Below are 13,966 nucleotides of genomic sequence, written 5' to 3'. Positions count from 1 at the left end.
CATAGTGGCGATACATATACTACGATACTAAATAAGGTAACTATACATACTAAAATAGCAAAATATTTACCGATGTGTTTGGCCGTGGATGAGTCGACTGATAACAGTGATGTTGCACAGCTGTGCCTATATGTGCGATTTTTTGATGGGGAATGTTTTCGTGAGGATCTGCTTGGACTAATTCCCATAGAGGGGCACACTACCGGTGAGATTCTCTTCACCAAAAGTGCTTCATTCTTTGAGGAGAACAACTTGGATTTGGCGCACGTCAACATGTTGGTGACGGATGGTGCGCCCTCGATGGCAGGCAGGGATCAGGGGCTCGCCTGGAGGATTGCAGCCGCGGCGTCGCAGGTGAGATCTCTACATTGCCTCATCCACCAAAGCCTCCTGTGTGCCAAGCTCAGTGGTGAGTTAAAAGAGACCATGGACTCTGTCATGGCAATTATAAACTTCATCCGTTATACCTCCAGTTTACAGCAACGCCTTTTCCGCAAGCTGTTGACTGACATGTCTGCTGAATATAAAGATTTGCTCATTCACAATGACATTAGATGGCTTAGCAAAGGAAACACTTTGAAACATTTTTGTGAACAAAGAGAGGAGATTCTGTTTTTTCTCCAGTCTTCAAAATTGAAAAAAGTTTCTGTCTCTGATGGAAAATTATGAGTTTAATGCCACTGTTTGCTTTTTGAGCGACGTTTTCCATCATTTGAACCAACTCAACATGGAATTGCAGGGCAGAGATAAAACAGTTGCAGAACTTGTGGAGAAACTTCATGCTTTTCAAAGAAAGCTCTCACTCTTCTCTGCTGATCTTTGTCCTGGCAAGATGCTCCACTTCCCCACATTGAGGAAATGTTCCCCACATAGATGGCAAATGTTGGCAAACTACATGCAAGGTAACAGGCATGTTAGTCAAGCAAGAAATGAGGATTGATTTTTGAACAGTATGATGCAATTAACATGTTATTCACCTCATATTATGGACTTAATGTTTTTCTTGATGTGGTATTATTGTTAAATGCAGTTAAAAATGTTTTGCCTTGATAAAGTGCCATGCACTGTTATGCTGTTATAATTCTATTCAAAGGCATACTATGCAGTTTTGTTTTGTATTTGTTGGTGCACTTGGAATTGATGTTGTTAGTTAAATGAATTAAATTCTAAACAACTGATATGGCTCATCTACAACCCCATTTCCAATGAAGTTGGGACGTTGTGTAAAATGTAAATAAAAACAGAATACAATGATTTGCAAATCCTTTTCAACCCGTATTCAATTGATAAATATATTTAATGTTCAAACTGATAAACTTTGTTGTTTTTTTGCAAATATTCACTCATTTTGAATTTGATTCCCGCAACATGTTCCAAAAAAGCTGGGACAGGAGCAACAAAAGACTGGGAAAGTTTAGGAATGCTCAAAAAACACCTGTTTGGAACATTCCACAGGTGAACAGGTTAATTGGAAACAGGTGAGTGTCATGATTGGGTATAAAAGGAGCATCCCCGAAAGGCTCAGTCATTCACAAGCAAGGATGGGGCGAGGTTCACCACTTTGTGAACAACTGCATGAGCAAATAGCCCAACAGTTTAAGAACAACGTTTCTCAATGTACAATTGCAAGGAATTTAGGGATTTCATCATCTACGGTCCATAATATCATCAAAAGATTCAGAGAATCTGGAGAACTCTCTGTATGTAAGCGGCAAGGCCGAAAACCAATATTGAATGCCCGTGACCTTCGATCCCTCAGGCGGCACTGCATTAAAAACCGACATCAATGTGTAAAGGATATTACCACATGGGATCAGGAACACTTCAGAAAACCATTGTCAGTTAACACAGTTCGTCGCTACATCTACAACTGCAAGTTAAAACTCTACCATGCAAAGAGAAAGCCATATATCAACAACACCCAGAAACGCTGCCGGCTTCTCTAGGCCCGAGTTCATCTGAGATGGACTGATGCAAAGTGGAAATGTGTGCTGTGGTCTGACGAGTCCACATTTCAAATTGTTTTTGGAAATTATGGACGTCGTGTCCTCCGGGCCAAAGAGGAAACGGACCATCCGGATTTTTATCAGCCCAAAGTTCAAAAGCCAGCATCTGTGATGGTATGGGGGTGTGTTAGTGCCCATGGCATGGGTAACTTGCACATCTGTGAAGGCACCATTAATGCTGAACGGTACATACAGGTTTTGGACCAACATATGCTGCCATCCAAGCAACGTCTTTTTCAGGGACGTCCCTGCTTATTTCAGCAAGACAATGCCAAGCCACATTCTGCACGTGTTACAACAGCGTGGCTTCGTAGTAAAAGAGTGCGGGTACTAGACTAGACTGGCCTGCCTGCAGTCCAGACATAATGTCTCCTCGTTGCATTTAGTGTTACTTGAAATGACCAGGGCTCAGCTAGTGTTGCCTTTTAAAAATCGCAGTTTTCCCGGGATTCCCTGGAAAATTGGCTTCTTTTCCCGGGATTTAAAATGTCTTATTTTCGGGATAAATATTAATCTCTAGTGCGCATGCGTGACCAAGTGTACCGTGTTCAAGCACACCTCTTCCAACCGTACCGTGCCAGGGAAGTGTACCGTACTCAAGCACGGTACACTTGCACTCACACTAGCCAAATAATCCGGATTTTAGGGGGCAAACGTGCTTGGGCACGGTACGTGCTCTTGTTCTGGATTTACAAAATAGAATATATTGACTCCTTCAGTATGTTGTAATTTCTTTATTTGTTACCATAATTACTCATTCTCCGGCCCCTTATTTTTCCTCAGTTTCATGAACTGGCCACAATTCCAAATTAATTGAATAGCCCTGCTCTACTTTGACTCTGTTGAGATAGTGGTTGTCGTGTTACTGTCTCCATTTCCCAGAGCAATAATGATATTAAGTATAAAGCAGCTCTACAACAATTCCTCATCAGTCATTAATAAATGTTTGATTTACTTCACATATACATTCACAATAACTATTTTATGGTCCAGGAGAATATTTTATAGAATATGAATAATACAACATGTTTAATAAATAAAGGTCAAACTTGTACATTTTGGATATATAAAAATGTGCATCAACTCTACTACAACTGGGTCTAGTGTGTTTTTACAGCTCTCAAATGTAAAAAAAATAAATAAAAATCAAATTTGACCCTGATCAGTATGTAAAGGTTAAAAAAGGTCTGTGTGGTCTGACTCAGTTTCAAGGTTAGATCACTCTGTTGTGAAATTTAAGAGAACAAATGGACCTTTCAATCACTGGGCACAGAGACAGAGATACTGGACGTCTGTCAACTTTTTAAGTGACAGCACAGCTTTGATATGAATGCAACATTCCCCCTGTTGGAGAGCTAGTGTATAACATACCATTGATGATGCATTACCATTTAACTCCATTAAACCATTTAACCTCCTGGGTCTCTTCATTATTTCCATACGTAAAATTATTTTGTACACAGTTTAATGTGACAGAGATGCAACAACTCTTAATAAAAACACAGTCAATGAGATAACACCAGTCTCAGGAGTTGTCATGGGATCAGCTGCTAAAGACTGTTTTTGTTTATTCTCTCTTCATCTATTATAACCCTCCTGTCATTGCAGATCTTGCCACTCCCTGCCCTGCAATTACTTCGTTCCCCTCACCTGAGCTTCCACACCCTCTTCCACAGCTGGCCCTCTTCATCAGCCTCCCACTCAGTCTCCTTTTCATATACAGTCAGTTACTCTCTGTCAGATTGTAAAGCCACATGCTCTGCTTTTGTATTGCCTGTTGGGTCTGCCTGAGATTTCCTCATTTTTTTTTTTACTAGTAGTTGGTTTTTTGGACCTTTCTTTTTCAGTTTAGTTAGCTTCTTTTGTTTCAGTTCGTGCTTTTGGGTCCAGCACCTTCTGAGTCATTACAGGGTCTACATCCAGACACATAAATTGGCAGGAAAGTTTGGATAGTTGATACAGAGTTAACAAGTAATATAATGTGAAGCATAAGTCACTGAACAATTACAAAGTTTGCAGAGAGGGGGCGCCTTTGTGTGCGTCCCGTTTAGATGTCAAAACGTCATTGCAGCGCCACGGCCTGTTCAAGTCTGGCTCTGGACATTTGCCCTATTTTTCTTTGCTGCTGTCAAAGAAACAATATTACACCTGTTTCACTTACTCTTATGCACATTATTTACAGTGCTGCTTAAGTTACTCTAACTGGGTTTTTTTCCATTAACCTTTGTGTTTTCTGCCATGGAGTGGTTGTACACTTTACATGCACAACTCTGATCAAAGTAGAAGAAAAAAAACAGTATATTTGATGGGAACCCTTACTTCCTCTTTCTGTGTGTTTTTTCTTATGTAATCTGTATGATACGTGTCACTGTGTTCGTGTGCTTCAATGTGTTGATCTCTGATAATTGTTCTTATTTCAATATGGTGTGAAAGACTGCACGTATGACTTCAGGCCAGCAATACAGACTTTGCTATTTTGATATTTTTGGTGCTTAACAGCTCTATAGAAGAATATATTTGTCTGTGTTGGAAAGAGAATACTTTCAGTAAAAGTCGGATCATTTACCGACCTTAGGCTTTCAGCATTGCATTTGGCATATTATGCATGTATAGCAAAGTCATTAAATCAATTATTCTAGACTGTTCTTCAAATTCATTACAAAATGTTTTGTTACCTCTGGAAATACAGAGCTTGAAAACTAATAGAAATTGAAGAAGTGATAACAAGAGGCACTGAGATTAGATCAGCACCTTGTCATCTGTCTACAGAACTTGACATTGCATAATAAGAAATACAGTTATTATAAATGATTCAACAATTCTGAGAAAATGAACTCAACAATGGCTTTATAAAGACAAAGGTACTTCACAACTGTTTAAAACACAGATTCACATCATCTGCAGGTCACAACTATTCACTTTGTTCTCTTTGAATTAAGTTTTTTGTTAGTGTGTTTTTCATGATAATCAGCTGGTGGAAACAGTTCTTCACTTAATGCTGTAATTCAGTGGTCTCCAACCCTGCTCCTGGAGAGCTACTGCCCTGCATGTTTTAGGTATCTCCTCACTCTAACACACCTGATTCTAATAATCAACTCGTTATCAAGCCCTTTGACGAGCCTCAGCTGCTTGATAACCAGTTAGAGTGAGGAGACACCTAAAACATGCAGGGCAGTAGCTCTCCAGGAGCAGGGTTGGAGACCACTGCTGTTATGGATAGCAGTGACAGGACCCAAATACACAACACAGAGACAAGCAAGTGTCTTGGTCTGTAAGAGGCAGCCGACGAATGAACGCTGGCGCAACTTACTGCTGCTGCTCGCCGGTAACTTTTTAACTTTTCTGACTTATTTTATAGTTTTAGGACCCTGTAATTGCCTTTATTTGGCATGATGATCTGGTTTTCATTACAACACTGGACTCCATAATATTCTTAATTCTCTTGCTCCGTTAAAAACCAGACCTGTTTCTTTCTCAGTCTCCACCCCTTGGTTCACCCCCGATCTTTGTCTAATGAAAGCCAAAGGTCGGCAACTTGAAAGCCTCCATAGAAAAACTGGTCTCACTATTCACAAAGAAATGTACAATAACCATATCTTACATTATAAGAACTCCATTGCCAGCACCAAAACCCACTATTACTCCAGTATAATCACTGCAAATAAAGGAAACTCCAAATCACTGTTCTCCCTGCTCAACAATATCACCCAACCCAAGGACTCTCTCCCCCCTCACTTGTACACAACCTCCTTCTGCAACTCTATTATGTCTTTTTCACTGCAAAAATCAAGAATATCCAACAGCACCTAGGTACAAACCCTCACCTCAACATCTCAGCCAACTTTCACCCATTCACACACTCATTCTCCTCCTTCCAACTCCCCACTCTCTCAGAAATCACAGAACTCATTCAGAAATCCAAGCCATCCTTTTGTCAACTGGACCCCCTCCCCACAAAGCTTGTTAAAGCCTGCCTCCCCTCTCTGGTGCAGCTCATCTCTGCCATCATCCACTCCTCTCTCACCACCGGAACTGTCCCTACATCTTTCAAAACTGCTGCCATTACCCCAATTTTAAAAAAAACCTGGCGCCGACCCCTCCAACTTCAACAACCTCCGTCCTATCTCCAATCTACCCTTCATCTCCAAAATTCTTGAAAAAATTGTTGCTTCCCAACTACCTATAACCTGTATGAACAGTTCCAGTCCGGTTTCCGCCCACTCCACAGCACTGAAACAGCACTCATCAAAATCACCAACGACCTCCTTATGGCAGCTGATTCTGGACTCCTCACCATCCTCATCCTCCTCCACCTGAGGGCTGCCTTCGATAACATCTGTCACATCACCCTCCTCAACAGGCTATCTTCCATTGGCATCACCCACACTCCGTTAGACTGGTTCACTTCTTACCTCCGTCACTTCCGGTGTGCCCCAGGGCTCTGTCCTGGGGCCCCTCCTCTTCATCACCTACCTCCTTCCCCTCGGCAAAAATTTAACATTCACTTCCATTGTTACGCTGATGACACCCAACTCTACCTCTCAACTAAACCGTCGTCCACTCTCCCGCCCACCTCCCTGACAGTCGATTCTGTGGACAGGGAAGAGGTGTGCTTCGATATGTCTTGTGTTTTCACATTGGTTGTACTCATGGCTGAATCAGGACAATGTGCGGCATCAAATCTTTAAGCAGAGGTGCAAATAGTGGATAAAAAGATCATTCACAGTGAATATAATATATGTGATGTGCAGTGTTGGGGAACGTTTTTTTTTTTTTTTTTAAATTAGTGCCATTAAAAAGTAACTTTTTTCATTACATCATTACCTTCTGAAAAAAGTAACAAGAGTACTTTAGCTTTACTGAAAATGAAAATCCCTTTGTGATTCCTCATGCATGTTGTTTTAGTCAAGACATCCATTAAACATAATGTTTCTAACATCATCACACAGCCAAGTCTGGCCCATAATCTGTAAATCTGTATACTGATAGCAGGAATAACAGACACAATGTCCCATTTATAGTTCTTTATTGTACAGCCTTCCATAAAAACTGTAAAAGTGGCTAAGCTTCTCAAACATATGCCCGCATACAGGTTATAAAATGACATACACGCTTTTAAAACACATACCTACATCACTACCCAGGCACAATTTGCATGTTACTGTAATGTTCTTGCCATTTTTTTCTCCCACAAATTCCAAATAATGTGAATATTTCCACAGAGTGAATGCTGTCCCTTCAGCCATCTTGCTCGCTGAGCATTTTTTCAGCCTATTCACCATAAAGAAATGGATCTGAATCATCAATACATGGGCTGATTTCTTATTATTGATTTTTAATTATGGGGTGCTGCCTTTTTTACCTGATTAAATAAAGATTTTTACATAGCGACATAGCAAGTTGCAATTGTCTGCTTCAGGCAGTGATGTCAGAGCAGGTGTTTGGCCTCAGAGCTAATGGAAAACACCACTTATTAGGATGTGTCAGAAGTTCATTGTACCCAGCCTTATATTTCCATTCATCTTATCAAGAAAACTGTGCTTAACCTTTACATACCGTTCATATTCTGATTTATAATTACTCTCTATACCAATTCTTATTCACAAATACCCATTCAGTCATTAATAAATGTTTGATTAATCCTTAATGAAGATGTCAGAGAGAGAGTGTTTATCTATGGAAAAAATACATAAGTAATCACTATATTATGGTCCAGGAGAACATTTTATGATGAGTACATGTTTGAAAAGTGATTTTTTAAATGTAATTTTTTTAATCAACACAGGTCAAATTTGGACATTTGCATATATACAAAAATGTGTATCTGTTGCAAAAAAATAAAAATGTGCTTTTTTTAAATGACATTAGGAAAAGTCCATCTAAAAGAAATGTGTATAGGGTGTTTTTACAGCTCTCAAATGTAATAATGGGTCATATTTGACCCTGATCAGTATTTAAGGGTTAAAAACTTTAAAGTCTTTGGATCCAGTTGCTGACCTTGACCTACATGATGATTACAAGCTTTGTATGTGTCATACAAATACTGTATGTCTGAATTATTCTCATACCACATCTAGCCCTAACTTTCATGTGAGATTAGGAGCTGAGATATGGTCAACACCTATTGAATGTGTGAAAGTGGGCAAATACAATTCTGGTAAATACTACATAGTTACTGAGAGACTCATTTCAGGTCCACCCACTTGACAAGGCTGGTATTTAATAAATGTTGGCATAGGCATCCACTCATACTGCTGACTTTGCTCTCTTTGGCAACAATCTTCTGACTCCAGCTCTCAATCTGTGGACAGGTAAAGAGCAAATGTTTCATATTTAATTTCACATAATGCAAAGTCTTTAGGATATGTGACAATATTGGTTATATTGTTGGATTCTGTTACAGCTAACATAAGATATTATATTATCTTACTTATATATTACTATTACAAAATTGATCAAAAAAAGATTTACACAGAATAACTAGAGGTGCAATTTACAAATGATGGTTCTCTTTGTGAATGAAATTGCATGGTTGCTTCCATTTTTTAGAACTGAATACTAGATGTTCTTATTTTCAGGATGAAGTATGTTATGGTCTTTCTCGTGTTGTCCCTGGTCGTCCTCATGGCCGATCCTGGAGACTGTTTTTTCAGATCTATATGGAGAGGTGCCAAGGCCGCATTTAGAGGGGCCAAGGCGGGATGGAAAGGTAATACATGATATACCTTTTGTGTCGATTTCAATCGATAGACCTCAGATTTACAGTACTTTAGTGTGTGTCATCAACAAAGAGGTGGAAAACACTTGAATACACTGTTTTGTTTTTCTTTACTACATATTTGATTACAAATATTTAGTAACAGCTGTATTTGTGAAGCATAAAACCTAAATGTACAGCAAGCATTATATTTTATTAGGATTTTCAAACATATTTAGAGATGATTTGGGCTGTTGTAATAAGATGAGAGTTTGTTAAAGTCATTTAAATCTCTTTATTTAGGATACCATGACGAGCGCAGGATGAATCAGATGGTGAAGTAAGGAATTCTTACTTGTAATTATTGTCGATAAGGATTAACCAATTGTTGAAAGCTTTGTGGAATAACATTCTGATGATTAATCGCCTGATTGTTTTATTTCTAAATTTTATTCCCTCCTCTGTCTAGGCCCAGCAAAGCGCCAGACCAAGGCAACAACAATTAACCAGATGTCGGTCACTCCTTCAGGGCTGAATCTGTTCATTCTGAACACGCTGTTTGGTGTGACTGCTTTGGGCTTTACATTGCAAGAAAGAAGTAGATCAGCTAACAAACCAGCAGTTTTGGGTTTGCATGAAGCATTTGAGAAGAAGTAATTCATATATAGCTCTTAGCATAGCTCCTATTGGTTTTTAAAAATGTAAAATGGCTAAATATTGCAAACTGCCCCGCTTAATAAATCAGCAATACAAAAAGTCAAACTCTAGTGTGCGTGTTTTTATTCAAGTGAATATGATTCTGTCATTTTATAACAAGATTGCCAATAACAATGAAAAATGTTGTTCAGCAAATAAGCAGAAAGCTAATGCAGCATTTCCTCATAGCAATAGTGATTTATATTTAACATATATATATATTACACATGCTAGTGACTATGTTGCTTATTCAAAACATATAATGACTTTGGGTGACAGCCTATAGTGCATTCTTCTCTACCTTTTCTGGAAATGTTGTTAACTTATATAACCAGGTCTTGAAGCGTAAACGTTGTGTGTTAAACTTGAAAGTTATATTACTAATTAATTTGCTATTACAGACCAAATCTACCAGAATTAGGTTTAAAAATAAATACTTCTTATTGCCAATAATTACCAAGACAGCTGCATGCATGAGAATGTTTTTAGGTAGTCAATAACAAGTGCACAAGGCTGCAATAGTCTACCATTTAATTATCTGGCGTGGATGGGCTTTATATTGCTGGAGGTGAGATTATGGTAACACGAATTGAGGATTTTAATTAATTTGACTGCAGACTTGCCATTCAAGGAAGAGAACACAGGAGACCACAAGTGTACAAGTGCACAAGTGACATGTGGCGCACAGTCACACTAAATGAGGAAGCAGTACTGCATGTGACAATGTGATTGTGTTAGCACATACAGTACACTTTACATTTCATGTTTATTTTTTCGTCCAAGTTGATACTTTTAAATGCTGTAATTCTGTAATGCTTTAATTAAAAAGATATTTTTAACAGTGAGGTATTATTGGGCACTAAATTGAACTGAAATTTTATGATATTTTAAATCATATCGTCAATCAAGTATCAAATCACAACTGAATATTAACTAGTAATGAATGAACTGTTTTCAATTATAATAATACATGATTATCAATTTGGGGGTCCTGAAAATTGGCGCTGAGAGTTCACAGAAATGTGCAGATTTGAAGCTATGGTTTGGGGAGGGGCATTGCATAAATTCAATGATTTATAGACCATGTAAAGAAAGAAGCAAATGTATCAAAAAGCAGACCAGCAGTCTCATGTTTGCCGGAGTCATGTTGAGTGGTACTTTCGAAATTGCTTGCTATAGTTAAATGTCCTGATGATTAAAACTGCATCACAAAAAGTCACCTGTGCTTGATGTTATTGCTTATGTGTTATGTATGAGGAATGCACCAATACGATTAAAGCATCCATGATGCGACTGATTAAAGGACCAAAAATAATATATTTAAAGTACTAACTCATAAAATGAGCTTGGAATGTCATCAGATATGAAGGAACCATGCTCAAATACTGGCTTTTGTTACTATAATATTACAGTCAGTATGTTCTGCTTTGAATTTTTAATTGTGGTGCGGAACATCTGGTTTTGCTTTGGTCAGTGTGGTCAAAATCCAGGGCATTAACATGCTTTACACTTGTATTTGCTTGATTTTATTCATATACTAAGTTCTGTGTTTCATTACTCGTGAAAAGATTTACAGTAATGGCGAGAAATTTTAAAGATGCTCTGTTTTAAACTTGGTCGTACATAGCTTAAATAACCAATTACTGTGCAAGACTTGTTTTTATAGTTTTCGCTGAGGTGTCGACCAACAGCAGGCGCTTTGTATTTTGTTGGCCAATGTCCTGTTTGTGCTTGTCTTTTGAGAAGAGTAGCTATGTGCTGAAAACTTGTATACATGCATACTTGTAAATTGAGAATATTTTCAAAAGTTACATATGTAGTCTTGCTTGCAACTTGAAGTCAAGGAAGTGATGGGTCAGGAGAAGCTCTGCAATAATTGACAATGGTTTAGTGGTTGAGAATAAAACGATTATCCACACCTCCCAGATGCAATGAGATTAGACTAAATATGACACAAACAATGACCGCAATTATTCAGTAGTGCATAAATTAGAGGCAAACTTGCCAATCAGTAGCCATAGCTATCTACATCCTTTGTGAAAATACTTTGAGAACAGCCTTTTGTCTGAATGATTGGAAAGGTGAGAATGAATTATTTCAACTTTCTCTTTTACTTGTGAAATATAAAGAGTATTTGTGATTGTGTATCATGACCATATAGCCTGGGTTACCAAACTGTTCTGATTTTCAAAATCTTTACCTGTTTATAATTTATTTTCTTCTTTTTAGGATGAAGTGTACCGTGGTCTTTCTTGTGTTGTCCATGGTTGTCCTCATGGCTGAACCTGGAGAGTGTATTTTCGGGTTGCTTGTGTCGGGAGCCATTCAAGGTATGCCCATTGAAACAATTCAACTTGGATGTGTCAAAATTGCAACTGTAATAAAGACATTTTTAATTACAAATGAATGTAACGTCATATAGATGCATTAATTTAAAGGATTTCTGGTTTCCTTCAGTCAACAACTCTTCCATGTATTGCCTCATGTGACTAAAATAGTCGCTTCTAAGTTAAATAAAAACTGCAGTGCTAAGCTGTTTAAGGAAATTACTCAGCCAGTTTTTAAATCATGTTTAAATATTTTGAACCTGTTTTTAAAGAATATTGGATTTTTTCAGTCTTAACATTTCCTGTCAGTTTATAATCCTGTAGCATATGTGTTCATATTTAATTAATTATTGTTGCTGTCCTAGACTTTAATGGAAAATGTTATGATATTGAAATGTTCAGATTTTATGTCATTTTCTTTCTTTTTTTTGTTTCATTCAGTTGGCCATATGATCCATGGGTATGTTACTTGTATACCTATCCACTACCACTATCATATGTATTAATATAGTTGAATAGACACTTCCTTTTTCTCCTGCCATTCTGAATCTTCTCTCTTTCCACCAGGCTTATCAAATGACACAACGGAATGGATGTGCAGGAAGTAGAGCTGGACAAACTTGCAGTGGATTACAACCCAGGGCGGCCTGGTTTTGATTAAAGTGGCCACTTTGAAATATGTTTTGAATAGAAAAATATATATTTTCTTCCTCCTAATACAATAAGTACCGAGCTGCCATGGCAACCAATATAAACCAATATATTGCTGAATATATATGTTTGCATTTAAATGTTTTGAGAAATTTGAATGAATTTTGGAATTTGAAATAAATCTGCTTTGCATCATTACACATCAGAACATGTCTTATTCAAAAATACTATTTGATAATGGTGATTAATAGTTTTACTTTTAACTATAATGTCAGAATATCATAATACAGATGTCCCATAATGGGCATATTTTAAAAGATGGGTATCGACTAAAATGAAGCTGATCAGATGTAGATCCTGTCATTCCTGAACTCTTTGTCAACCTCAACCTGCTGTTGCAGTGCTGATCTACTTTAAAACAGCCCAGTGTGAGCATTTTGCTGGTGTATGCGAGTGAATATTAGTGTGTGATTCACTAGACTCTGACTCTTACTCTCTGTAATTGGCTCAGGTCATATCAGCTGCCACCAATTAGTGTTTCTGTAGTTCCAACAACTTTTCTCTAGTGGATCCCATAGAATAAGGGAGCAATACTATAATATACTGCAATACTATAAGCAAAGAGGCAAGCAAGTCAAGGATGGACCAACTTGCTGAGTCATTTGCCTTCCAAGAAGAAACACAAAGGCCAGCACTGCAGCATAAAGACTGCTACTCACACGTCACTTGAGTCAGTGCAACACAGTGCAACCAGCTGCAGTAAACTGAGTGTTCTTTGTGCCAAGGAGTTTTGTCAAGTGTTTACACAAATGAGACAGACATATAATAATGTAGAATTAAGAATATTACTTAAACTGGAGATAATGTCTAAATGTAGTGATAATGCCATGGATTTATAGCAGCCCCACCACCAAGCAGAGGAGTATAAACATGGATGTGATCTGAAAAGTACCTTAAACAAACTTGTTTGTTAGACTCAGATTGAATTGTACTAAAATCCTGAATTTAAGAACATGAAGAGTGATGGAAAAGGGAGCCCTGAGTAGAATGACTTACATTTTCTTGGTGAGATAAGCATCTTTATTCTGTTAAATACAATGAGCATGTCAGTTTTATCTTTTCCTGTATTGCACAATACCAGACAAATCATGAGTAAGTGAATTTGTCTAGGGGGATGTGTGGGCAAGGGCGTAGGTTCATAAGAACTGTAGATGTAATAAAATAAAAACTACAATTTTTGGTGATTTTCTTATTTATTGGTTGGTTTCATAAACTGATCAAATTTTTTATTAGTAACATCTTTCTATGCAGATAGGATAGGGTGGTTTGTGAAGATTAGGAATGAATGAATGAATGACTTTGTAAGTCAGTGAATCAATTATCTCTTTCAACCTTATACCTCTGGAAGCACAGCCAATATTGCTTGTAATGACTGCTATACACTAGAATCAACAGAATGAATGCTTCCACTGTACACCCTGCCTCACATTTTACTAATGGCACCCAATTCACAAAATGTAATATATCAATCTCTACTGCACTTATATCAGTAAATCGGTAGAACAGACAAGGTTAAAAATGACACTGAC

The 13,966-nt window shown here is 37.8% G+C and overlaps 1 protein-coding gene and 1 long non-coding RNA gene across 2 annotated transcripts in view; one reads left to right on the top strand and one right to left on the bottom strand.

Annotated features, from left to right (window-relative positions):
* Nucleotides 1-13,966, bottom strand: part of LOC133997938 (exostosin-1) — a 289,281-nt gene that overhangs the window by 133,664 nt on the left and 141,651 nt on the right. The window lies entirely within an intron of this gene.
* On the top strand, nucleotides 8,252-9,443 carry LOC133997941 (uncharacterized). Its single transcript, XR_009927321.1, has 4 exons — nucleotides 8,252-8,317; nucleotides 8,585-8,715; nucleotides 9,007-9,043; nucleotides 9,173-9,443. It is a non-coding gene; the product is annotated as an uncharacterized LOC133997941 (long non-coding RNA).

The sequence above is a fragment of the Scomber scombrus genome, chromosome 17 (genome assembly GCF_963691925.1).
Source record: "Scomber scombrus chromosome 17, fScoSco1.1, whole genome shotgun sequence".
Lineage (NCBI taxonomy): Eukaryota > Metazoa > Chordata > Actinopteri > Scombriformes > Scombridae > Scomber > Scomber scombrus.
This window is presented reverse-complemented; position numbering and strand designations above follow the sequence as displayed.